At 45.8% G+C, this 27,375-nt stretch overlaps 1 protein-coding gene and 1 long non-coding RNA gene across 2 annotated transcripts in view; both read left to right on the top strand.

The window, feature by feature from the left end:
* Positions 1 to 27,375, top strand: part of Rora (RAR related orphan receptor A) — a 674,381-nt gene that overhangs the window by 387,296 nt on the left and 259,710 nt on the right. The gene's annotated exons all lie outside the window — the stretch shown is intronic.
* LOC147821824 (uncharacterized) overlaps positions 605 to 27,375 on the top strand; it is a 42,559-nt gene continuing 15,788 nt past the window's right edge. Inside the window, exon 1 of the long non-coding RNA XR_015446507.1 lies at positions 605 to 23,895. This is a non-coding gene — a long non-coding RNA (uncharacterized LOC147821824). The remainder of the gene's footprint in view (positions 23,896 to 27,375) is intronic.

Genomic DNA, 27,375 nt, shown 5'->3' with positions numbered 1-27,375 from the left:
GGATTTGCTCCTCTGGCCATTGGAAAAATCAGGACTGGAAACCAAGGCCCTTTCATATCCCTGTTAAGTTTGGTCTGCTCTAGAATGTTCACTAATGTACAAGGAAACCAGCCCGACCATATAGTCCTATATTAATAAAACAATATCCTATTAGCCAGCACTGGTTGAGTGCAAACCAGGGCCTAAGGGTTTTACATAAGGGCTCAGAGTTGGGTTCTGTGAATTACTCTAGACAACAGAAAACTGGATCAGTGAGAGTAGCTTCTCTAAGGCTTCACACCCAGAAGTACCAGGCCCCAAAGCAGTCCTTTCTGACTGTTGACTCCTCCGCCTTCTGCACCGTCTCCCTGCATTTCCTGGGCCCAGGTATCGGAGTCCGGGTTTCAGTTGTGGCAACAACCTTTTCCATTTTCTCTCTGCCCTTTTCTGAGACTCTATCTGAGCTGCCCAGCCTGGTTGGATTGGTGTTTATGGCTTAAATGACAGCATTTTGTTTGGGCTGTTGTCAGAGTGACTGGGTAGGTGAAGTCACTCTCTGGCAGGTGTTTCGGCGTCATGGTGACAGAGGATGGCTGCTAGAGGCACAGCAGGGGAGGGGGCAGGCTGAGGGGAGCTTGGGGTAACTGGGGCTGCGTGTGGGGAAGTAACTGGTGGAAGCAGTGATTCATTATCCTGGATCCAAACGACCTCACTGATTTTATACCCTAAACACTACTCGTGCTCTAGAACTGGTGCCTCAGAAGTCCTGATTTCACTGGGCGATGTAGAAATCATTTTTAAAGCTACACCTTTAAAGAGGCCAATGACTATATTTTACAATAAACAAATCTGCAAATTAGGCTTTTGGTTTCTTCTGTTGAAAGAGAAAGCTTCTTTTAATTTAGGAGCCAAGATCCTAGGCTTATAAACAGATATTAACTGAAAAAGGATCTCTGAATTTACAATTCAGATTTGTAAACCCTGGCTAAAATGCAAAGAGACTAATTTTTGTGTGTGGCTCCTGGAATCAGTCGCCTAATCTCATCCATATTTAATTTCCTAGTCACACCCCTTGTTTGTAGAAATTCAAAAATATTTGTAGTTCCTCTTGGCTACCATTGATCTTAATCTGATGGAGCTTGAGCAATCAGACTTACTTGGCCATAACTTACTGACTTCAGCACTGTGGAACCAGAACTGCTAAGAGTCAGAAGTCCTTGGATTCCCTGCATGATCTTGGACAGGTTACCTCTCTGAGCCTCAACTTCCCCATTTTGCCAATGGAGAGGATTTGTGTGGGCCTCAGAGATTGTTCAGAGCATTATCTGAGATAGTTTTGTTGCAAAATTCTAGCATAATAGGTAACATTGAGCAATAGTTGTTGAGAGCCAATGTCTGTGCTAGCACTGGAGAGTATGTTGTCTATTCTGCACATACATGGGAGGGGGAGAGAGAGAGAGGGAGAGAGAGGGAGAGACAGAGAGAGAGAGAAACAAAATAGTGAAGTTAGAAGAGAAGACCAAGTACAAATTTCCCCTTTAGATGTATAAATGCCAGTTCTCCATATCATGGGTTACAAAGACATGGTTCTCCCTGTTCTGGCTAGTTTAGGTTAACTGGAAAAGAATAGCTATAGTCACCAGGGTTGTACGAAGTAATAAATAACTGGCTGTGCTAATAAACCTCTACTTCCTCTAGCATTCAAGTCAAGAAGGTTGGGGAATCTTGGACAGCTTCTGTTTTATTGCCGGGGAAACTGAGCCCCAGAAAGATAGAATGGCCTGATCACGTGACATGCAATTAGCAAAAAAGCTAGCCCTGCAGCTCAGCACAGCCCCTGTGGCTTTCTGACCCTCTGAGATCCTGTCCCCTTCTGTCCCCCTGCTGCTCGGGTCATCTTCTGCCAGGACATGTGCCCCACACCAGCTTGTGTCTAGGGACAGTGACCTTGCGAGGCAGAACAATGACCGACAGGTTCCCGCTTTCTTTCCACCACCGTCTTCTGCCTCCCCTGAGAGTGAAGAGTTGCACTTGTCCTTCTGGGCCCTGCATGTTCCTCATGGGTCCCACCTGGCTACTGCTTGGGTGTGAGGTGACAGGGACAACATCAGCCACCTGGAGTACTAATTTGGACCTAAATTAATGCACACCTGACCAGGTGACATTATCCAAATGATAAATTGCTATAGGCACAGGCCATTGTGTTCCTGAGGGTGATTTATGGTCCTGGTTTGGAAATGAACAGAGAAAGAAATATTTAAATGTAGCCATTTAAAACCCAAGCTGTTAGGTATAGTTAGGGCTCTCTTTAAAAAATTGAGGTGTCTTTCTTTTGTTGCAGTTGTCCATATTATAACAGTGCATGGCTTTAAAAATGTTTAAAAAAGAAACAGGCGGAAAGGATTTAGGTTTTAAATAGGACATGAAAGTTTTTCCTTCCTATTTTATATTTTCCAGAACACAGAACCCAAAATGAAAGCTCCAGGAATCTGTACACACTTTCTTTACGTAGGGCTTTTCTCAGCATCTTGTCTTTTGAGGCTAAGCAGAAAATGAAAACCTTAATTGATTTCCTGCTTTATTGAATCTGGGCAAAGATTTTCATCTCTGTAGACACAGAAACATCTGAAAAAGACAAAGATGGTTTGTCCACAACAGGCGAATATCATTTCAAAAGTAAAGAGGAATGGAATAGGCCACGAGGCTCATAAAGAGCACAGATACACACACGCACATCGTGTATATGTACATATAACACACATATTCACACCATCTGTATAGATACATATATACTACACGCATGAACACAGCACACACATGTGACACATATACAGGCATCTCACCCTCTACACATACAACGCAGCTGCACACATCACCTTCACAATACTGCTAAAGCACTAATGGCCCCTGCTCTCTTGGTCCTTACCATGGACTGCATGCCCCCATCACTTGATCTACGTATCAACCCTTGACGTGGGAATTGCTGTCCACATACCCAGATGTGGAAATTGGTCAGAAGGGCAACAGAGCCCCAAGATCGTGTGCCCTGTCCCTTGCAGGCCCGGTGTAGATCAGCCCTGTGCTCTCTCCAGTCCTCTCCTTGCAGGGGCCCTCCATAGCCAGCACCCCCCCCCTCCCAGCACCACAACAGCTGGTGTGGCCACACTGCCCTTCTCCAGCACTGAGACGTGGATCCACCCTGCCCTTCTCTCCTGGCCCTCATGGCCATCCGGATAATGTCAGTCATTCATACCCCACCAGCCAATGCGGCCGCGATGTCAAGTGCAACAAGAGGGAGAATCGTGGACGTGGTACCAGCACCCCATCCCCAGCCTAAGGAACCACCCCGCAGTGTGCCCATGCGTGTTCTCACCCGGGAGCCCTCCAGCGACCACAAAGGCCCTGGGAAGTGGGCGCATTCTCACAGCGTCTGCACAGGAACCCTACACTGTTTCTGGCCAGGCAGCAGCCACCTGAGGGCTTTGGAGGCTGGAGAGCTTCATGTCTTTATAACTATGCATTAAAGTCATTTGTAAAATGAGGAGACATTTCAGATGGCCCTTATGTTTTCCCTTTTTTTCTTTTTGGCACGGGGCAGCAGAGCAATTTTCCAGAATGTTTTAAATAGGAAAAAATAGTCATTCTCAAGGCGGCTGTTCTGTGCTCCTGGCCTCTGGGTCATATTCACATTCGGCAGCATCTAAGTCTGTAGTTCTTTAAATGGGCTTCTTAAAAAAATTATTATTAAACAAATGAAGGCAGCATTCATTCCTTATCTAATATCCTCGCCTTGGAGCCCTGTGGGCAGGAATGCTCCGAATCCTGGAAGAAGGCTGTAGGGACACACAGGACGAGGGAGGAACAGGAGGACACTACCTGGGCTGCTGGGGACCTACCTCCCAGGTCTGTGGGGCTTCTTACTGGGTCCACTGCACGGGGTTTGTGCTTCAGTGGGGTCTGTCCCCAAGCCAAAGCACAAGTGTGTGACCCACTTTGCGGTCTGCCCCTGGCAATAACTCTTTACTCTCCATACAAGGTGTGATCAAAATGTACAGTAAATGTTTAAATTCCAAAAGATTATAGGAAAAGACATATTGCCATTAATCCCCGTCAAAATCCTCCCCCTCGCTTTGAATACACTTATGTCATTGTTCTTACCACTCTCTGAAGCAGTTCTCAAAGGCTTCTTTTGTGGGTCTTTATGATCAAAAATAGAGTAAATGCTGCTGCCGAGTGCCATTCGACAGAGAGGAAAAACTTGTAGAAAGCATTATGGCGTGTCCTCATCCACCTGATTCACTGGGTGTGGCACCATGTGAGTCTGGCTCTTCTCCAAGTTCAAAAAGACCATGAAAGATAAACGTGTTGAATCAGTTCAGGACATAGAGACAGCTACAACAACATAACTGAAGATACTCACCAAAGAGGAGTCCCAGAACTGCTTCAGAAAGACCCAAAGGGATGGGATAAGTGTCTTTGAAGTGAGGGGGTGTATGTTGAGGGAAATTGATGGCAGTAATTTCTTTTTAATTTAAACATTCACCATATTTTTAATCGTAACATATATGTAATGTCCACAGCTTTAAAACCCCTCTATGTCCAGTTTTTCCATGGGACTCTTAAATAAGAAGTCAGTCATCATCTACCACAAGCCATATACCCTGGCAATGGCCAGAAATGCAGATTCCTTGAGAAGGTCACAAAGTGCTTGGGGGAGACCATATAACCATAGTGATAACTGCAGCTGAAACTAGTAAATGCTGGAGTCAAGACAGGAATGAGGGGCCAAAGGACCCACACACTGAAACAAACAGGTGGGAAGAGGGGCAAATGAACTGGGTCCTAGAGGATGAATAGGAGTTTGAAGGCTATGTGGGGAAGTTGCCCTATCAGGTAGACAGGTGTGTTCTTTACTATCTCCAGCAAGGAAAATGAGAGTCAACTGCTCCCTGAGGTTGCAAAGAATTGTCATGCATGACTTCTCGCTTCTAGCCTGGCCTCCTTCCTCACACAGCTGGGTCCTGGCCTTGAGGGCGGTTTGCATGTTAACATCAAAAGAAATAAGAAATGATGTGAGAGCTTCACCTCTTGCTTGTGGGTTTCTAAAGCTGATACTTTCCACCAGAGCTGAGTCAGAGACGCAATTACCACAGAGAAACTGCGTTTTAAATTAACCTTCCTGGCATCACCAAATCCCGAATCCCGAGCCCTCTCCCCTTGTTGTTGGGAAGTTACAGCTGCTGAGGCCAGAGAGGGCCTGGAACTGGCTGACTCAAACAGTACAGTTCATCCTTTCTCTGTTTATTTAACAAATATTTGAGATACACCTTTAGCGGTGGTGTGCGGGTGAATGCCGAACATCATCTCTACCAAGGGAAGGAAGAAAAAAGCCCCGGTTGTAGGTGGGCTGCTGTCTGTGGTGTAAACACTCTCGTGCTGGCCCACTTAGGGCCACGCGTGGAAGGCGAGTTGCAGAGGAGCTGCGAGAATCAAGGCCAAGTATGTAAACATGGTTCCAGTCCCCTCTGAGACCTGAGTCCCCAGTTACTAGGCTGGAGAAGCAGAGGCCATATTTTCCACTGGATCCCAGCACCATTTTCCTTATTGTTTTGAGCAGCAAACCAGAGCTAGGAAGCAGCTCTGAGACACAGAGACAGAAAGCTGGAGTGTGAGACAGGCATCTCCAAACGTGCATCTTAATAAATGCTAAATGGAGCATTTGTCTTTGCCATGCTCCTCCCTCCTTATCTGCCTCTCTGCTGTTGAGATCTCCCACACAGGGTGTTTCAAAGAACATCCGATGGCGGGGAAATGAGAAGAGGAAGAAGAAACAAGGAAAGCGGATAGCCAGTCTCCACACGCCTGAGACAAGCACGCTCCTCCACTTCCGTCCTAGCAGCGGGGTCTGAGTGGCATCTGAATTTGTTTGCCTTAGCGGCTCGCTCATCTCCTCTGCCCTTTTGGACCAAGGCAGAATATAAATAAATATGAATCCAGCAGAAGGGCAGCGGTAAAGTGTAGAATAAGGAGGCATCAGACTGGTGCTCAGGACAATCTCTATCTCAGACTCCTCACTGTGGTGCTTCGGGCTGCCCGGAAGCAGAAAGTGCGTACCTGGTGTGATTTCCAGGACCCTTTCCGGGAAGGCCCTGTACCCCCAAGCACAGCGCTCACCTCTGCTAGAGGTTTGTTTGGCTTAGCTCTCAGCAAGCATTGATCCCTTGGGCTAAGTCAGTTCCTCCATTCCTGATGGAGGAAGTCTGTCCCGGGACCAGCACAGGGAACAGGACAGGGAGCAGGAAGGCGCTGGAGGCCTGGCTGGAGAAGGTCCCACCTGCGTGAGGGGCTGTGTGTTAATCCTCTCCACAAGCTCAGTGTCTTCACTGTGAGCATGAAGAATCAGACCCCACCACCATACCCTGATGTCCTTGGGTCTTGAGGAAACGTGTTTTATTGAGCAATAACTAGACACTTTTGTTAGTTCCTTATGTCAACTGTCTCATGTCCACAATAACCTTATAAGGTAGTTACATTCTGTTTTACAGTGAAGGTACATATATCATTCCTTTTTAGCAGGAAACTAGGGGTCAGAGGGAGAGAGTCAGTTCCCCAGTACTGAACAGCTAATAAGTAGCAATGTCTGGCTTTCAAACTCGGTTCTGCCCCGCTCCCAGCCTGCCTTCCGCTCCACCATGTGGTGTAGATGCCTGGTGCTTCCTGTTACCCTAGACTCGGGGTTTTTGTTACCTTCTCCTTGCTTTGGTCCTTGTGACTGTCCCAGTTCTGGTGGCCAGTCATCGCTTCTAGCCAAAGTCCTTGTCCATCACCTGCGGGGTCCCCTAACCCCTAGGAGTTCACATCGCCATTTAGGAGCCAGTTGTTTCCACTTATAAAAGAAGAGCCCACGGATTCTGAGCAGTCTCTGGGGCTTCTCCAAATGTAGAACTTGATTCTTGGGACATATCTTGAGCAAGCTATTTATACTTATTTTCTCATTCTTCACTATTTACCTAAAAAATTGTGAAGTATATTTTATAGGTAAAATATTGCACATATAGATTCATCATTGTAGGTGCACCATACATAAAATATGTACATAATGCATGCCCGTGTACATGTGTATGTGCAATGTATATGTGGGCCTAAGGGGAAACTGAGGGAAGGGGTGAGAGTCTGAGTTCAGATGATCATTTGCAGCTCACCTCTAAGCATTTTCCCCTGTGTGTATTTATTGCTTTAGTGATTATTGCCAGGTAAAAATGTTTGAACTCTGCATCTCCTTCAAACCGGAGTCCAAGCTCAGATTATCAGCCCCATCATCCTCCAGGGCGGTCCTGGGCAGCCGTAGACCACTGATGACCGCTTCACCATGTTACATATCGGGGGAGCCACACCCCGAGGTCAGCCTAGCTCCTACGAAAGACTGGAACTTTCCATTAAGGCAGTTTGTGAGGCAGGTGCGTTCCCTGTCCAGGGGCCTCAGGGGCTGCATAGAGGAGGCAGTATGCAGCGAGAGCTGGACTTGCCGTGCACACCAAGGCTTCCCCGACCCTTCCTGTCATCTCAGTGCTGGTCATAGAAGGAACTGGAGTGCGCTCATGACTTCCTGAAAGACGCTGGTGTCCTTGGTGGTGTAGGTAAGGAGTTAACATCTCATCCCAGAGTGGGAGGAGTCTTACATAACTCATTCAGCCTCATCTCAGGGGTGTTTTTCTGTGAACTCTGCCAGAACTAATTTCACGGTTTTAAAACAACTCATGGTACCAAAAGAATGTATAATGAGCTGCCGTGAGATATGATTGTTTCCCATTTGTAAGGAAAAGACCTGAAGCTCCTTGGGACTTATTAGGAATAATTTCTCAATTAAACCAAAAACTCAGGCCTCTGGCAGGGTACACACTGGGCCACAGAGGTGGCTTTAGGAGGGCACCTTCCACCCGCCCTGCGCCCACCTTTGTCTGGCTTTCTTTCATGCTGTAATAATTAACATAGCATTTATCATCGTAAACTCTTTATTGTATATAATTCAGTCACTTCGGTCCATTCATGAAGTTGTATGCCCATGACCGCTAGCTAGTTCCAGAACATTTTCATTGTCACAAAAGAAAATCTAATACCTACTAAATAGTTATTTCCCATTTCCCATTCCCTGTTGGACCTGGCAACCACTAATCTGCTTTCTGCTCTATAGTTACCTGTTCTGGGTATTCATATAAATGGAATTGTACATCAGGTGATCTTTGGTGGCTGACTTCTTTCACTCGGTGTAATGTTTTCAAGGAATCATACATCCTGTGACCGTGGATGACTGGCTTCTCTCAGCAAAATGTTCTCAAGGTTCATTCATATTGTAGTATGTATCAACCCTTTATTCCTTTTTTGTGGCTCATAGTCTATGTTTGTACCACATTTTGTGTCTTCCTCCACCAACTGATGAGCAACTGAGGTTGTTTCTGCTTTGGATGATTGTGAATAGTTCTGCTATCAAGATATGTACACAAGCTTTTGTTTGAACATTTCTTCTGGGTACGTACCTCGGAGCAGAATTGCTGGATCCTATGGTGATTCCATGCTTAGCTAATTGAGAAGCCACCAACCTGTTTTCCATGGTGGCCGCACTGATTTCCAGTCCCACAGCAATATCTGAAGGTCCCATTTCTGACATTCTTGACAATACGTGGCATTTTCCTTGTTTTTGTTTGTTTAAATATCCCTCATAATGGATGTGAAGTGGCGTCTGTCTGGCTTTATTTTAGAGACTTTTTTTCCTGAAAGGTTTTCAGAGGTGGCACACTTACACAGGCCTGCTCACTGCCGTAGCCATACCTAGCACGACCCATAGGACTGCATAAAACCATAGAACTGCATAAACCTCTCCAGGTTTAGAATCAGCCTTCCACACTTAGGGAAGTCGCAGAGGTCACCTCCAGGCTAGGGCTGTGCACTGGGGGTGCTCAGGAATCCCCCACCTTCCTGTCTTGTGCTGTCTCATCACAGTTCTTCCGGCTTAAAGAGTCTGTGCCTCCCACAGAGTTACAGTGCCACCCACACTGTGACATGGAGCACCAGAGCCTTGCGCCCACGCCTGGAGTCAAAGTCACCACAAGGCGCTGGCCCCATCCTCCTTAATCGGGGCTCCTTTTCAATCCAAGATCCATATTCACTTCATTTTTCTCTTATTTGAAGATGTGGGGGTTAGGGAAATGTTGTAATGGTGATGGAAATAAGAGTTTTTATTCATTTCTGATACCCAGAATAATCCTGTGATGTAGGCCAGACATCAGGTAGTACTCTCCTTATTGCAAAGCTGAAGAAACTGAGGCACGAGGCCATTCAGGTAGTTGCTCAGCACTGTTACCCTCTATTACCTCCTCCTAGACAATATTTCACAGTGGTACCGTGCTGTACATAGGGCTGGAGAGGAGGAAGGCTGAGGGTCTGGAGAGATGACCCTGCTGTTTCTGGCCAGCACCTTGCAGAGGGAGAGCAGGGAGGGGCTTCATAGCTGTTCACAGCCTTTCTTTGCCATCACGCCCTAGGATGGGCTGCAGGTGCTGCCATATGGTGCCCCACAAAACCCCATCAAAGGACTGAGGGAACCGCCCGTCTAAACAAGCACCAAGTTCTTCACTCAGCAGTACTCTCCTGCAGTTCAGCCACCTTTGTGAGATAGGTCACGGGAAGAAGAGCAAATGTGTGTCATACAGTCCACCTAAGGGTTGGGCTTAATTGCTGCTGGTGTCCATGCTACTGCCTTATGGGGAGCACAAGGGTGAGGGGAAGAGCCCCTGCCAGCCCACTGAAGGGGACAAGCCCTTCCTGAGCACCAGGGTGAGCTGCCATGTTGAATACTCTGTCCTCACCACCAGTCTCAAAATCTGGGCTAGTTTTTGAGGACTCTTTGTGCTGATCACTGAGCTGGAACACCTCTAATGGGTGGGGATTTTGGATAGCTGATATTACCCCAGGCTCTGCATACCAGGATGGTGATAGATTGTCCATGCTAATGCTTGTGGCGGCGTTTTCTTGAAGGTTTTATAGGGTTGGCAAGGTGGGGACAGGGTTGTCACATTTACAAAGGTCCAAGATACTGATTTTTGCTTTTTTTAGAGAAACTCCTCTGAGAGCAGTCACCCTACTTCCCATCAGAGCCCTGGGTCTGAGTTCCTTTGGAGCAGTGAGCTTACAGATCTGGGTGCATTGGCCAAGCGCCCTTCTCAACAAAGAGCAAGGACGGAAGCCAGGTGCTTTTTGCTCTGATTCTAATTCAATGACAATTCCTCACTGTCAAAATACAAGTACTGTTATTCAACAACCAGTGGCCAACAGCTTAGTGGCTTCTGGTTTTCATCTTGAAAAAGTATTGGATTTTGTGTCAGAAACTCACAGATAGCTTCCAGGGACAACAGTGACTCAGTTGCTGCTGACGTCAGTGGAGGTTTGGATTTCTGAAAGCAGCCTTTGGCTCACTGATCGTGTACCCAGAATTTTCCCCCAAGGCTTCGCAGTAGTTATTTTTCCCCAAAGAATAGCATAAAAGCAGGTGTAATGTCCTGGGGTGGCAGTGTTTCAATCCATCTAAAAGCCATTCAGAAACACAAGCGATGTATGTACTGCTTTATGTGCCCTACGCCAAGAAGCTGGAGCAAATTAAAGAGAAAAATTTAACCTGGGATGTGTGTAGGAGGGAGAAAAGATTTGTGAAGAATGCTGTGAAATAAGCAGAAAATTATTCAGCATTTCTTTGCTCTATTCATTAAAGCAATGGTGTTAGGCTTAGAAATGTTCTGTTTCAGTCAGACCTTTATTCCATGTATGGCAGTATTTGTAAATAATTATATTAATGTGACATTTTAAGTACACCTGTTTTCAAACAGCACGTTATTCACAGTGACTGTTTTCACGGAGAGAAAAGAAACAATTGAACACACTGTGCTCAGCAGAATTGTAAAGCTTCTGCCAAGGAAAGAAAGGCCTGAGTTTTTCTACCTTTCCTGGTCACCTTGAAGAGGCAGTGGGACCCAGGTCCCCAAAGGCCAATCATTCTAGAGTGCACAGAGTCAGGCATGTCCAGCCTGTGCCCGGAGATGCTAGCAACACAGCTTCACAAGATAATAAATCTTTAACATTGTCATGTGACTTTCAGTGGTGTTTTTCCATGACTCCATTGCATGGTGCCAAGCATGGATTGTTCAGGCAACAGTGGATGGCTGTGTAGGGGAGGCGCTGTGTGGTACTAACTCTGCCTCCTGTCCAGATCATACGTGTGCTACAGCAACTTGGCAAGTAAAACCCAGTGATTACCGGTAATAGAATTTCAGCCTGTCTATCTCCATGTGTGTGCAGGACTGCGGGGGAGATGTGCTATTATTGTTGCTAAACAGACGTGTAAGTTTTCTTATTCAGTTATCAAACTTTGGTTTGTGTTATTTCATGAAATAATTTAGTACGTTACAATATTTTTCAAAAGGAAGTTTTGTTACTTATGCACATCATCTATATTCCATATTTTAGCTGTGGCCCAAGACGGTCGGTCTTCTCTCTCCAGGGCCCAAGCAGGCCCAAAGGCTGGACGTCCATGATCCAAGTCAAGAGCTTCGCCACACTTGCTTAATGCCATGCTCTCGGAGGCTCTGAGGCAGGAGCAGAAGGCTGCACAAATATCTCAGAGCATCAGAACTGAGCAGGGCCACGCCAGGGCAGCTTCTCAGAATCTGGTGGCCAGCAAGCCTTGACTCTAGCTTGGCTCAAGACCATCTGGGTGACACAGCGCCAGGAACCTCTTTGAAGATCCCCCACTGTCTCCCCAGAGTGAAACACAGACAGAAGGAATGTTTGATGCACTGCTCCCTGCCCTGGGGGCTCACAGGCTCTCTTGCCCTGCTCCCCACTCAGGCAGGACTTGCTCAGTGAGCTTTCGCACATGCTAAGCATGTTGGGGTGTGCTTCAGTGTAGTCCTTCCTTGGTGCTGAAGATGACTAAGGAACTGGCCTCCGGTAGTGATGTATGGAAAATGTGAACAGAAGTCGGCCAATGGGGTAATAAAACCACCTCACCTCTCCGTATTGGGCTTTACAGCATGTGGCCTACAGTGGATCATCTGCCATGGGGCTATATTTTGGGCACCGAAGCATATTGATAGGTCTAAGACACTACTGGTGCTCATTAGTTCTCATGGGAATTTTGTGAATTTGTCTGATTATTAAAAATAAGACTCAGTTTCATAACCATTATGATAAAAAAATAATAACACTAAACATTAAGTGGAGATTATTTCTAATATACTGCTCTAGTTCCAGAGCCACAACATGTTTAGGCTAAAATCAACTGAAGAGATGGTTTAGTACATTTTATAAATGCAGAAATATGGGAAGAAAATGTTCAAATGGGAAGGGAAACATGGGAGGAGGGAGGGAGAAAGGAAGGGAGGGATAAGAAGAAAAGTGAAAATAGAAGGAAAACATGGAAACAAAGCTTTTGGACCTAGGGAGGGGAGGGGGGTTGAGGGGAGGAGCGATGGGAAGGAAGAGGTGAGATGTATCACGTACAGGTGCAAATTCCCCATGGTGAGTGCTGTCATTGTGCATGCCTAAAATGTACCAATAAATGTTTTGCTATAAAAACAAACACACAAGAAATAGAATCACAAATAAGTTAAAGTTTTGTGAAAGGTCACATAGCTATATAATAGAACCAAGGTTTCTTTTCTCTCTCTCTCTCTCTCTCTCTCTCTCTCTCTCTCTCTCGGGACTCTGTAACATCATTTAGCTTAAGGTAAAGTACAGTTATGTTGTATATATTCACTAACCACTGGAAACACTAATAACTGCTTATCTTTTGAATTTTATGACAAAAATATGTCATAATCAAATAATAAGGGAATAACACTTTTTAACAAACATTTCCTGTGGTCCTTACCCCCCACCCCAATAGGTCTGGGTTAGCACTGTATTTGATGTTATTTCCCTCCCGGCTGAGGAACTTCCTTGGTGGTTTTACTGCAGGTCTCTTGGCAATGAATCTTTCAGCTTTGGTTTATTTGAAAATAAATTTACCTTTATTTTTAAAGATAGAATTCTGGGTTGACAATTTTTCTTTCTGTACTTTGAAGATGTCATCGCACTGTCTTCTACTCTTTGCTGTTTACTTAGCAAGATCAGCTGTCATTCCTACTGTCTCTCTTGTATATAGCGTGTTTTTCTCTCACTGCTTTAAAGAGTTTGTCTTTATCTTTAGATTTCAGAAAATTGATTATGATGTGCTAAGGTATGGTTTCTTTGTATTTACCTGGCTTGGACTGTGTTGAGCTTCTGCAGACTGTAAGCTGACATCTTTGACCACACTTGGAAAGTCTTCATCCATTCCTTCCACTACATTTCTCTTTTCCCTTCTCTCTCTCCTGTCCTTGTGGAACTTCTGTTTCCCATGTGTTAGACTTGATGGTCTCAGATACTTAGTTCCCCAAGGCTCTATTCACTTTTTTCAGTTCCTTTTTCTCTGTTCTTAGGATTGGATGCTTTTTATTGATCCATCTTGGAGTTCACTGACTCTTTTCTGCCATCTCCAATATGCTGTTAAACCTATATAGCAATTTTTTAATCATATACATTTCAACTACAGGATTTCTTTCTGGTTCATTCATATACTTTCTATTTCTCACTGAAGTCCCACATCTGCTCATTTATTATATATATATTTTCTTGAATTTCATGGACATATTTATACTAGCTCTTTAAAAGTCCTTGTCTGCTAAATTATCTCAGTACAACATGGTTGGTTTCTATTGACTTCTTTTTTTTTCCTCCTTAAATATGATTTACATCTTTCTCTTCTGAATGTCTAGTGACTTCACTGGATAATACATAATATAAATGATTTTTTTGAGACTCTAGATTCTGTTGTGTTCCTTTGAAGAGAATTTTTGTTTTAGCAGCCATTTAACTTGGCTAGATTCAAACTCTAACTCTGTCTTCCTTGTGGTCGGCAACAGCTAAGTTCTCTTTTCTGTTCTTGCGGCTCCCTTGCTTTCTTGTTTCTCTACCAAGTCTGCTTTTTCCTCTGACAGCTCCAGTTATCCAGAATCCGGAGCCAAAAATCCAACTGTAGACTACTTCAGGCCAGAAGGAAGAGGGGAGAAGGGTGATCCACAAACTTACAGATTTACTAGGTGGAGGCCCTGTCTTTCAGGGTACAGCCCTTCCAGTTTCTGTTTGCTTTTGATTGCATTACATTGCCCTCTAATTATTTTTTTAAATTAATTCTGTGTTGATATCTTCATTATAATCTTTAAGGTAGTTAGTAGACTATTACCAAAAAACAATGCCTCTCTGAGTTACATTTAGATTTCAGAACACTTTGACTCCACAATACAGCTCTGGGAGGCAGTACTAATATTATAAATCCATATTACAATTGAAGAAAAAGACTCAGAGAGGTTAAGTGACTTGCCTAAATCCATGCAGCATTGCGGTTGCCAAACCAGGCCTGGACTCAGGGTGGATTTAATTCCACAGTTAATTCTATTGCACATTTGATTCTAAACAAGCCAGACTTTTCCAGTACAAATGCTCCACGTACATTCTCCTCCCACTAAATACTATTAAATAAGTGAAAGAGAAACAAAAGACAGTCCTGACTTTTGGAGCTTTTGGGGAGGTCTGGAATGTCCCAGGATTACAGATGTTTCTGAGAGGAGAGAATATGTTATGCTGGTACTGGAAGCAAAATATCAGTAGTAATCCTTGGAAGTACCTGATACCAACAAGCCCCAGCATGCATGATTGTGAAATGGAAGCCGTCCCTACAGCTTCTTTCGTGGGGAGCCACATAGGAGGAGGACTAGAGTATTGTGCCTTACATATCCAGGGACTATCTGTGGGCACGCTTAGTATGCACAAGAAGTCAGCCTGCTCTGTTGGAGAAGGTTGGAGAAGGTGCTCTGTCCCTCTCTTTCCTGGAGGTCTCAGTAGAATATGTCTACAGGTTGATATTCACAAGAAGATAAGGTTTGTTCTCAAACTGGGAGATTGCGTAGAATTTTCCAAGTATGTCTACAGCCTTCTGCTCCCCAGGTTCTTGGTTCCTGTTTTCCATAGCACTGGATATTCCTTGGGCCACAGTGACTGTTCACATTAAAGTCATATCCCAGCTTCTCAGGGGAAATACAATCTAGCTTCCCTCCAGCCCCCCACCCAGCCACCACCTAATTCCCCCAGCTCACTCCCTTTCAACAGCAACATTCATATTAGGGCACGAGTCTCTCAGAGTGTGGTTTTAGAAAATCCATAGCAAAATTGGGAGTGGGCACTTGGGTTTAAAGTGGTGACTCTCAGGCTCCACTCTGGTGGTACAGTGGATCCTTGACTTACGAACTCATTTCATTCACAAGGGCTGGTTGTAACTCAGGTTGGTCAATTGAAGGTTCATGCTCCTCTACACAGCCTTCAAAGTCTCTCTCCTATACACAGGCAGATCTCAGTGTCCTTAGAGAGACACTGGCCCAGGATTTCTCAATTAACCTCATGCAGGAAAGGATGTTGTACTCTTCCTTCCAGAACTCTTTAAGGGTTAAATCTGTATCTGAGACCATCTGGAAGCATAAACAGTCAGCATTCAGGTCATAGCTCCAGACTTTGGTCTAAGTTAAAACTAAAATTCCAGTCGTAATCCAACTTGTTCCTATGTCAGGCCAGTCGTAACTCAAGGGTCCACTGTATAAAGCATCAGATTTTTGGGCCAAGAAATCTGGCCCAGGCCAAGGGACCCAAGTGTTGCTGGTGCTCGTTAAGGTGAAGAACCCTTAAAGATTGGCCAACAGGGCTGGGGATTTAGCTCAGTGGTTTCGCCGCCTGCTGCACAAGTGCAAGGACCCAAGGACCCGAGTTCGATCCCTGGTACCAAAAAAAAAAAAAAAAAAAGATTGGCCAACAGGAGCCACGGTCTTCTTGTTCTTGGCCCTTGGGGTCTTGAATAGAGAAGCACAAGTCTTGCAAGTCAGTTCTGGCTGCAGCTGTATGTGTTGTATCACCTGGGCTGTTATGATGTCCACAGGAAACGACCTGGCCGAAGGTCTTTGCTGTCCTTATTACAAACTGCAAACCCACAAGGAGTTCCCATTCCTTTGCTCATCCAATCCATGCCACCTCTGTTTATCAAATACTTGTTATAACCAATGAACTGAGCTCCAGAGACCAGAAATGGACCCACTTCAAAGCTGATAAAGCTTAAACATTAGGACTAACACTGGGTTCTTCCAAGAAGAGAGAACGGTCCTAATCCTGTGTTCTTGTAGTTATAAGTACTTGCGATATTTGCAAAAGTTAGACAATTTTATATTCTTTTTTCCTAAGGAAATTCGTTCCACTCATGTAAGCTCCAAATGCCCCAAATCTAGATTTACCCCTGCAGAGAGCTCACAACCGGTGAGAGAAAGAGACATGCACCTGGATTATTGAGATACAGTGTGGGTGGTCAGTGCAAAGGAGACCCATGTTGGCCAATCTGGGTCCATACTTCTAGGGAAGAAGGGTCAGGAAAGACTTCTGGCTGGACGTGGTACCTAAGGTTGGCCATGGAATAAGGGAAGCAGGACTCTTTATAGAAACAGCTTGAGGGCCGGGGATTTAGCTCAGTGGTTCCGCCACCTGCCTTGCAAGCAGGAAGTCCTGAGTTCGATCCCCAGTACCAAAAAAAAAATTTTGGGCTGGGGATTTAGCTCAGTGGTTCCGCCACCTGCCTCGAAAGCGTAAGGACCCGAGTTCGATCCTGGTACCAAAAAAAAAAAAAACGGGGTGAGTGTGTGTGTGTGTGTGTGTGTGTGTAAAGCACTTTGCTCTTTGAGGGCATTTCCTTTAGGCTAGGGCAGCCTCCCATGGTAGAATGAAGATTGCATTTCCAATCAGCTATATGAACTATGGGACTGTGTTCCCGGAGAACAGCTGACCATCTGGATCCCAGATCCCAGCCAGCCCCTCTGACTTCTATGAGACCTGTTGGGGACTAGACCAATGATTTTAAGGGAAAAAAAAACTACTCCTCATTGCTACCCCATATCCTTCCAGCCCTGCTGACTGTCAGCCTCACAAATCAATATTTCATTTTGAAGAGCCTTGTTTGATGCCAGTTCTGCTTATTTGCTTCCTAGCCACTGTGGGTAACGCTTTGTAGGTCTGTCAGTATGTAAATTAAACCAAGCATAGATAGCTTTGTGTTGCTTAATGTTCAGCTGATAAAAATTAATGTGGTGTGAAATGAGCATTTTATCTGACTGCAGATACAGTGAGGGAGTTAATTAGACAGGCAGAGGGAAATGGTAATAAGCGGGATGGGGGCTGTCTGAGGGAAGGGGGCCCCGACCCTCAGACAGCTGATTTGTGTGGGCCCAGGATGTAGCCACAGAAGCCGGGCTGGGGCCGCCTGGGCTCGGAGCCTGCTGGGAGGGCGCCCTCCTTAACCCAATCAGCCTCTGGTGCTGATGACTGCCTACATCCTGCCTGGGGAGGATGGGAGGGAGGCACAGGCCAAGCAGGCCGGGTACTTCCAACTCACTGCAGAATGCAAGCGTCAGCATTTGCTGAGGTGGCTTCTTCGCAGTGCAACATAACTGCCATTGGTGGAGAAAGGAGTTTCACTCTGAAGCAAGGAAAAGCGAAGTCAGAGGCCAAGAACCGCCCCACCCAGCATCGATCCAGAGGAGCCAGGAAGCCCTAGCCTCCATCTGACACGACCACTGTGCTCTCCTGGCCTTTGCAAATGCTGTGCCCTGTAGTGGGAAAGCATCTTCCAGCCCAGACCCACAGGAAGCCCAGCCTGATTATCTGCTCCGCCTTCATGCTAGACTGCATGTTCCTGGGGTCAGACGCATGCCTTCCTCTGTAAGCATCAGAGGAAGGTGTGGGGTGCTTCCTCCGCCTGGGTAGCTCTCCGGGCCCCACATCCAGCCCCTGGGCCTGGCTCACTGCTAAGCACCCTTCCCATCTCAGCTCAAATGCCACAGCCTCGCCGAGTTTCTCCCTCCTCCCAGGCAAGATCAGTTCCCCAGAGAGATATTCTCAAGACACCTTGTGCTTTCCTTTATAGCACTTTCCAAATTTACTATTAGCTGTCTGTGTGCCTCTCGCTTCCTCTAGGCTGTGTGCTCTGCGAGGGTCGGGGCTGGGGGTTCAGGCCCCCACTGCATCACCTCCCTGCCTGCCCAGGGAGGGAGGCCCGTGGAACTCCTAGTCTTTATCCTCTTCTCAGGACGGTTTTCTTGCTTCTCCTGACAGCATTTCTTGTCCTCTGAGTTCCCATAGCACCTTGCATATTGCAGGGAGAGGCTGGCCGAAGGGCAGCTGCAAATATTGGATTATATGCCTTCCAGCCAATTAGAAAATAATGCCTTAAAAGACCTCTAGGTGTCTTATTCAGCTTTGCCTTCTCAGTGCTTGGAGAACTGCAGAGTTAGTCACATAATAATACTTCTATGGATCTGTTGGTTCCTTAAATAAACAACTTCTTAGCCCCTGAATGTGGACTGTCCCCACTCTGCCCTGCAAGGGGATCCTCAGCAGAGGTGACTGCTGTGCCCTCCCTCCTCAGTCTTGGCCGCAGAGAAAGGGTAACTGATGTGAGGAAATGCCACACCTAGTGGCTCCCTCTAGTCCCTGCTAGCATTTGAGGAGGGTACAACCTTCTCAAACAAACAACACAGGGACATGTGCCCTGTGACTTGCCACACATTTGCTTGTTAACTTCTCTGCTGCTCATTTGTCAAAGGAGATGACATTACATTTTTACGGCTGGAGACTGAAGGGTTTGGATATCTCCATAAGCACCAAGAGTTTCCACTCAGCCCCACCCGTCCCATCCTGAAGAAGGCCTGCTTCTCACCCCAATCATTGCTGAGTGGTCATCACAAGCTGAAACCGCAAGAAAGTATCACCTAAACTCACCCAGCTTCTGTGGGGTGAGGGTTGGATCCAGACCCGTGGACATCAGGGCAGGTGGAGCCTCCTCTTTATCCACCCATCCCAGGGGAGGTGAGGCTCCAGTGGCGTTAGAGAAGCCACCACACTGAAGCACATCATGAGGCTACTCAGGATCCCTGTTCCTTCCAGGGTGGCCCTGGTGGAGGAGGAGGGTCTTCCCCAGCTGTGCACAGTAGCCCCAAGCTCTGTCTACCTGATGCCACGAGACTCTGCCCACACTCAGCCCTGCCACACCCCTGTGCTGGCTGTAGTCACATAGGACAGTTGATCCCAACAAAGCCCAGGATGCTCCCACAGCTGCCCATGTAGGACAATGCATGCAGGTCAAAAATGCCATCAATATTTATCTTTGCAAGGCATTTTTCTTTCTGTTATCTGGTTTTACGCCCTGCCTGTCAGCAAGGGGCACATTGATATTGTCACCATCTGACAAATGGGGAGATGGAAGCACTAGTGTGTAGTCCAAGAGAGTGGCCACTGCCTGGAAAGCTCCCAGACTCCTGATGCCTGTGCAACCCCCTGCTCAGCCCTGGTGACATTGTCTAGATAGGAAATTGTGATTTCCAGCTGGAAAACCCAGAAGCGAGGGCTGTGTCTTTTAGAGTATTCCATAGTGAGCCTTGCAAAGGTGAGTCATAAAAAAGAAAAACAGTGTGGATGGAATTATTATTTGTCATCCATTTTCTTTGCTCCATTCACTTAGTGCATCAAAAGAATTACCTAACCTCTGCCAAGGGATTGACACCATCCTATTCTGCAGAGTTTACCATCTTCAGGGGGAGACAGACCTCATTAAGTTATCACCAAATACATGCAAAATAACAACAGTGACAAGTGTGACAAGTGAAAGGCCCTCTGAGAATATATTGTCCCCAAAGGGAGGGGAGGAACACATCCCTGAGGAAACACGAATAGGACTGAATCAGGCAAAAAGAACATCATGTGCAAAGGCCCTGTGAAAAGACAAAGAGTTGAATATTTGGGAAACTGAGTGAAGGCTACTGTGCTGGAGCCCAGAAACATGGGAAAGAGTGAAATGTAAGGTGAAAGATACACAGGAGAACTTCCTTGAACTTTCTAGGCCATACCAGAAAAAAACGTGACATTTCTGCATGATATAATTAAATGAATCTGTTTGGCAAAATATATGGGATAATCCTGCCTAGTACAACTCTCCCATCCCCTTCTTAGGCCTCACTTACTAGAAATTAAAATTCAAGTCTCTTCTCTATTTACCTGCTCACTTATTTAAAATATTTACCACTGGAAAGGGGAAGCTGAAAGTTCTTTCTTTGTTTGCATCAATGACCTCAGAAAGAAAGCTCAGTGTTTCAAACCTGCACAAGCCTCCCTGCTGGAGTGAATCTTGGGAGACCATCTAGGGTGGGATCAAGCCTGCTGAAGTCTGTGGAGACTTGGCAGGGTGTGGATCAAGCCTGCAATCTCCGGTGGGAATTGAGTCTGCTGGGTGTCTCGGGAGACCATCTAGATCAGTGATGGTGAACCTTTTAGAGTGTTCAATGATACAGACAGCCCGCTGCAGCCCTCGTGCCATAGGTTCGCCACCCCTGATCTAGAGTGTGGATGGATTAAGCCTGTAATGAAAGTTGCTCGTGGGCTGGGAATTTAGCTCAACGGCAATGCACCTGCCTCCAAAGGGCAAGGTCCTGAGTTCGATCCCTGCTACCAGAAAAAAAAAAAGAAGAAAGTTGCTCACTGCTGTTTACTTTTTAAGTGCATGAAACCAGACATTGAAACTGTTCATTAAAAATTCCTATGTTCAAGCAGACAAAGAAAAATCATTTCAGAAGCTCTGTAATGAATGTACAAATAGGTACAGGTTATCTTGTCCAACACAGTAATCACGAGTAAATGCAAATAATGCTGCATGTATTCGATTTTTGCCTTTAATGGAAGCAAACTGACAGCTGCCCCTGGCCTCTGCCTCCTGGGATCAAGGGATGTGGCCTTTGCTTTGTGCTCCCCTCTGGCCAGGTTGGGGTGGGAACTGAGAAGCATCTGGTCAAGGAATAAGAAGGAGAAATTGAATGAAATGAACATACACACCGGTGTTATTGCATGATCCATCACACAGGGTTCCAGCCAGGAGACAGGTGAAGAGCACGGGAGATATTTCTGCTGTACAGATGCCAGGACAGATTTCTGCCTTACACAAAGGAAGTGAATGGGAGAGGTAACTGCTCAAGTCACACAGCTGTTGCGTGACAGAACCAGAATACACATAGTCCTCTTGAAGTGACATGGAAAGCGCCTCCTCGCATTCACAGCTGATCAGTGGATTTTTTTCCCCAGATTCGATGTCCAACTTCAGGACAGTTTAGGGCAGTGTGGCGAACCTATAGCACGTGTGTTACTTGTTTTTCTTTTAAGACAAAAGATGGTCTTGTACAAGTTGTTTTTTCTAAACTAAAACCTCAGCATTAGGGTTTCATTGCAGCGTTGGCACTTCGCAGGTTTGGGGTTGCAGCTTGGGCACTGGACTCTCAAAGTTTCACCATCACTGGTCTAGGGACAGTGCACTTTGCACTGCGTAGCCACTGCAGGGTTGCCCAGTTTTGCCACAGTAAACAGACAGGTGTAGAGATGGAAGCAAAGCTCTGAAGTTGCGGCACAAACATTTGCAAAAGGACCAAGACATTTTGCCAAACTAGTGGCCCAGTGGCAATGTCCACAATCTCCATCTCCATAGTGAATGTTTATTGACCCTAACTGATTTCACTAACATGGGGAGAGGGCATATAAGGTTCCTACATTTTTCTGCAAAGGAATAACATAAACAAAAGATAACTCAGTCTATGTTCACCATCTTTCTCCAAAAGGATAGAGTTTTAATGCCAAAAACAAGTAGAAAGGACATGTCTTAAAATTAGTAATAATTCTTTTACTTTGAGAATATTTAAGTTTATGAAAACTCATTATATTATCCTGATTTTTGCAAATGGATGCAAACCAATGAAAGTCAAGGCACAGACCTGGCCATAATGTCTACCAACTGGTGTGTGGAAAGTGCTGATGTATAAAAGAAGTGTAGTTTCTTGGTATGACCAGAAGTCACTGCGTTCATCCAATCCTGAGACGGGTTTGTTTTCATGTAGTGATATTTCCTAAACCTTGCGAGATAATAGGACACATGGACTGGGGTTTCCTTCAGTTCAGGATGGGTTGTCAAGCTGGAGGATTCTGAAACTTTGGTGTGAAGAGTTCGAAGGACGCCCCAGAAGTTCTTCCAGGACTTGAATGGACCTGAGCTAATACAGCCAATGCGGGGCTGGGTGTTTGCCCTGTACACAGTCTGCAAAGGGGGTACTTCATGGCCAAGAACCTAACTTAGACCACAGAGCGAAGGACCTGTGATTCAAGGCTGCCCTAGAATCCAGCGTGATCTCAGGGACCTCTATATCTCATTCTTTCCATTTCCAAAACCTTTAGCAGAAGCCCCTTGTGTTTTCAGCTGGCATCTCAGTGTGGCCATCCTGTGGTGCATATCTGTCTCAGAACATCATGGAGCACACAGTAAATGTATGTGATTTTTTATTTGTCAATTAAAAAGCAACTGATTTTTAAAAATAAAAAAAAACCTTTTGCACCAATGATGTGAACAGAAAAAGAATCACCCAAATGGCCCTCCTAGTACATTTTCTACAATGTAATTTCTTTTATATATTAAAGAAAATCAAGAAAAACATTCAAGTAAATCCTATCATCCTCACGATATCAGATCTTAAATTGTCCCCCTGTGTCTTTTGGAGTTTAGCGGCTGTGTAATATTCCATCGTTTGTGATTTGTTAAGCTATTTCCAATTACTGAAATGTGAGGCTCCTTCCGGTGTGTGTATTAGATCTGATCATTAGAGACAGTTTGGGTAGCTTTTTGGTTCTGTCAGGTGATTTCTTTAGTATAAATTCCCAGGGGGAGGATTACTGGGTCAGAGTAAGCACATCTTGATGATTCTTGTTACAAATTGCCATATTTCTTTGGAGAAGAATTATGCTGATTTAACTCGGTGCCCACAGTATTGGAGTCTATCAGTTTTAACACAGTCTGACTGGCAATAGGCATTGCTTTTTAAGACAAAAATGCTTCCTTCTCATAGTTGCTTTCCTAGGCATTTTTTTTATTGCTAGCAGGAACGAACGTTTTCTCCCATGTTCACTTATCTAGGACTTTTTATTGCAAATGTTTTAGAGCCGCCTTTAGGGGTGGGTGCAGGAGAGAAACTCCACTTCTCTGGCTGGAGGGACAGAGGCAGCTCTGGAGGCGGCTCTGAGCACGGTGCTCATTTGTCCACCCTGCTGTCCTCACTGGCAGGAGTCAAGGGGTCCTGGGAGGCTCTGTCTCAAACCCTTCCTCCTTCCCAGTATCCACATAAAGACTTCAGAAGCCAAAAAAGTAGTTGCACCGAGTCAGATAAGGTGCACTTCCTTAGCTGAAGCTGTGCCTTAATTTCCATGTGCTCTCAATCACGGGTCCACTGAAAACAGTCGTGTAAGAGGGCGTATCTGAGGGTATTTGTGGCCTGAGGCATGCGGAGCCTGCTCTCCACCAGCTTCCCGCACACAGCTGACCAGAATCTAATGCACGGGATGTCAGATTGTAGTACTAAGTGGGAATCCCTGGGCTCCAGACTCCTCATAGGACTCTGGAAGATTTCGACCTCTGGTTTCTTATCATTATGCTAATGACACCCTTCCTCCTCCCCTCCCTCGCCTGGGCCCCTCCTGGGAAGCACCCAGCCCGGGCTTATGTAACTGTGATTTGCCACCACTGCCAAGTTACACTGAGCTGTGGCAAAATTGCTTCCCTCCCTGTGGTCACCAGGGTGGGAGCTCAGTTCAGGATAACCGGATGACTTCACACTTAACCCGGGACAGGGGACGCAGGCCCTGCAGAGTTGAGCCCTGGGAACTGGAGCAGACAGCTCTCAGGTAACTGAATTAAGTCCTAGCACTGACACTCAGGCTGGTTAAGGTGTAGACTCAAAGGGTTGCTGAGCATAAAGCTGCCCAGGCTGCTTGGCAGTGCGATTTCTGAGGTAAAGGGAACCCTCAACACCCATCTCAGATGCTTTGTTGGCTGTATCTGGAGCACTGTAGACCCAACAAGAGAAAAGGGGCGCTCAGCTTCCCCTCCACCCACCCAGCCAGTCAAACAGCACATGCGCCCCATATCTTCTCTGCATGGAAACAATAACGTGGGGTATAAATTTGGGCTGCTCAGTGCAAAAGACTCAGCTCTCCTTTTTACAAACCTTATGACCATCACGGAGAAGTCACATAAGCCCCCTAAGTCTCTGGAATCTCCATCTGTGATGAGAACCCACTGAATAGGGTAGCTGTGAAGATAAAATGAGGTAGGGATCCAAGAGCTCCAGAAAGATTGCAGGATCCATGGTAAGAGGCCAAGTGAAACCAGCCTTTGTCACAGTACTGTTCTTATCCCCTCCCCTGCTGGACATTATTCTGTTGCTCCGTGGCTACTCTGAAAGGCAGGTAAGGCCAAGATGGGCTGATGCGGGCTGGCATTTTTGATGTCTGGTTTTCAAGGCTAATTATTCACCAACTAGGTTTTCTTTTCAGGGAAACACAATAATTACAAGTGAAAAAAAAAATTTTTTTTTTTTGGTACCGGGGATCAAACTCAGGACCTTGCGCTTGCGAGGCAGGCAGCGGAACCACTGAGCTAAATCCCCAGCCCTAAGTGGAACATTTTTTAAAATACCCCTGACTAGGCCCTACTTATTGAGAAGCAAATTCAGTACAACTAAATTAGACATTAGAGTGAGTCTTCAAAAGTTTTGCAGATGGTTCTGATAAGCAGCCTAAGTTATCGGTAGGCTAAATCTTTCCACTCCCAGCATGGCAATAAAATAAGGAATTTTTCTCCCTCTGCGTGCCCTTAAATCCCCGTGTTCTTTCTAGCTCAGCTGCAGCACCTCTGTCTTCCCACCTAACACGTTTCACGTGTGTTCTCTGTAGAGCATTATTGTTGCTTGCTCCCTTCATGAGACGAGCAGTGAGTTGCTGAAAACCTGGACATGCTTTGGAAAACTGATGTCTGGATGTTTTAGGTGAGGATGTGTCTGTGTCGCCACCCTTCAAAGAGAGGTTCCCCCGCCTTGGGGCCTATGGGCTCAAAGGAAATTCCTGCTGGGTCTCGGGTGACAGTGCCATGATGCTGCAATCATGGAGAAAGATGTTAGGTTTTATCGATGTAAGGCAACTCCTGGGAAAAAGGCTGAACCAGTTTGAGGTCATTGGTGCCATAGCTAGGATTGTCTTGGCCAAAACGGTTTGCTACAGAGTGACCACCAGCTTGACTGTTGTAAGCGAAATGTAGATCACTAACATTAACCAACAAGCTTATAAAGTGAAATGTTACAAAACGTGCTGGCCTGTTAACTTGCCTGTGTATCCACTTGTGTGCTTTGCAACAGGGCATCACCAATACCAGTGATGGTGAACCTTTTAGAGACCAAGTGACCAAACTGCAACCCCAAACCCACTTGTTTATCACAAAGTGCCAACACTGCAGTTAAACCTGAGGTTTTAGTGTAGAAAAAACAACTTGTTCATTAACATCTTTTGTGTTGAAAGAAAAACAAATAACATGCGTGCCATAGGTTCGCCACCGCTGCCCCATACAAGCCTATCATCTGCCTCCTGAGCTACAGGTGTAGGAGGCAGTGGGATTGCAGGTGACGTCCATGGTGGGGCTAGGCTGCTAAAACACAAGCCTGCATTCCGGGGGTCTTACTAGAAGGAGCTATGCTGGCCAGGCATAGGCACTCAGGTGACCCCTCTGGAAACCTTTGACCTGAACTTTTCAGCTGGCTTGGAGGACACAATCCCTCAAGACCACAAAACTAAGGATGTAAAGAGGTAATGACCAGGCCAAGCTGGGTGTGGTGGAGGTAACCATCCCAGAGAGACGACTAGGCTTTGTCTCCTGGTCCTGGGATAAGCATTTCATCAAGTTTTATGAACGAGAAAAGTTGGAAAGCTCTCACCATGCACAGGAACCCAAATTGCTTGTCCCCTACCGACTATAGCTGGGCTTGAAACAAATCATTCACACTCCCATCCAAACATTCTCATCTCTAAAATGGGACTAATTCATACCTCGTAGAGTGAGTGTTGGGAGGGGGGACTAATTAATTAATGTTTACTATCTGCTTTGAACTTGAAAAGGGTACCATAGAAGTTGTTATTAAGTGTCTATCATTTTGACTTTGAGTTCTGGGGTGTGTCTAAACCTGAAGCTCAAAGGAGACTTCAGTGTGTCCTGCTGCCAGAAGGGAGAGAAAATGTTATAAGAGTCACGCAAATATCCAAAATGTGACCTTCCTTTAGTACTTGGCAGGGTGTGCTGCAGAAAGTTCTAGTCTAAAGGGTTCCTGAAGCAAAAGGAAAGGAGGAGCCATCATACAAAAAAGGAACAGGAGCAGCTCTTCAAACTGAGAAGGGGTGAGGATGGGAGCATTCTGTCCTCTGCTGAAGGGAGCCATCAGCTCTTAGAAAATACAGCTCTTGACACCTCTGCCTCCATTATGTCCCCAAAGAAACCAGAGTCTACCCAGCAGAAGGGTTTTGCATAAGGCATTAAAGCATACTCAATGTAATCTAATTTGTAGCTTTGCTAATGTATCCTGTTGTCACTCCGCAGCAAGATAGTCAGCTACAGACAGCTGTCTTCAGCCCGGTAACTGGACCGGACCAAGGTTTCCAGTCTGACACCTAAGGTAGTGCAGGCCAGAGAGCTCCTGAAGAGCTGGTGGCTCCTCGGAGTTGGGAATGTTCAACTCTTCTGTTTGGACAGGGAAAGAAAGGCAGGTCCTTGTGCCTGGAGAAAAAACTCACCATAACCTGATTTCATAGAGAAGATTGTAATTGTAAATATAACAAACCCCAACCCAGCTTCTCAGTAAGCCAGATCAAAAATTATTAACCACACTGATCTCTGAGCACTGACCATTCCCACCAAATATAGTTTGGGGTAATTGTTTCTTACTGAAGAAAGAACTACTACCTGTGATATGTATCAATATGGGGCCTGCGCAGTTCATTAGATTCTTCTCGCCAGAGGCTATGGCTCGAGTTTTAAGTCAATTGAGTCTATACAACAGAAGCGCGTATTGACTATTGGATTAAACAGCAAGTCAATTTATTTCTGGGCTCAATATTCAAGGATGCAAGAGAGCAAAGAGATCCTCCAGATGTGCTTTTGTGAGGCAGTGGTAACCTACTTACACTGTGGTGATGCTTTTTAAGCCATTTGAAATAGCATCCGCAGACTCCTTGCTCAGCAGTTCAATATGCGCCTTGACTATTGGTATTTTACTCATTCCCCGTGCTGGTGAGATTGCCGTTTGAGTCTCCGTTCTGTGAAGTGCTATTAAAGGTGAGCAC

This window comes from Heterocephalus glaber, unplaced genomic scaffold (assembly GCF_053883595.1).
Source record: "Heterocephalus glaber isolate CG9 unplaced genomic scaffold, H.glaber_assembly_v1.0 deba00001689, whole genome shotgun sequence".
NCBI classification, from domain to species: Eukaryota; Metazoa; Chordata; class Mammalia; order Rodentia; family Bathyergidae; genus Heterocephalus; species Heterocephalus glaber.
This window is presented reverse-complemented; position numbering and strand designations above follow the sequence as displayed.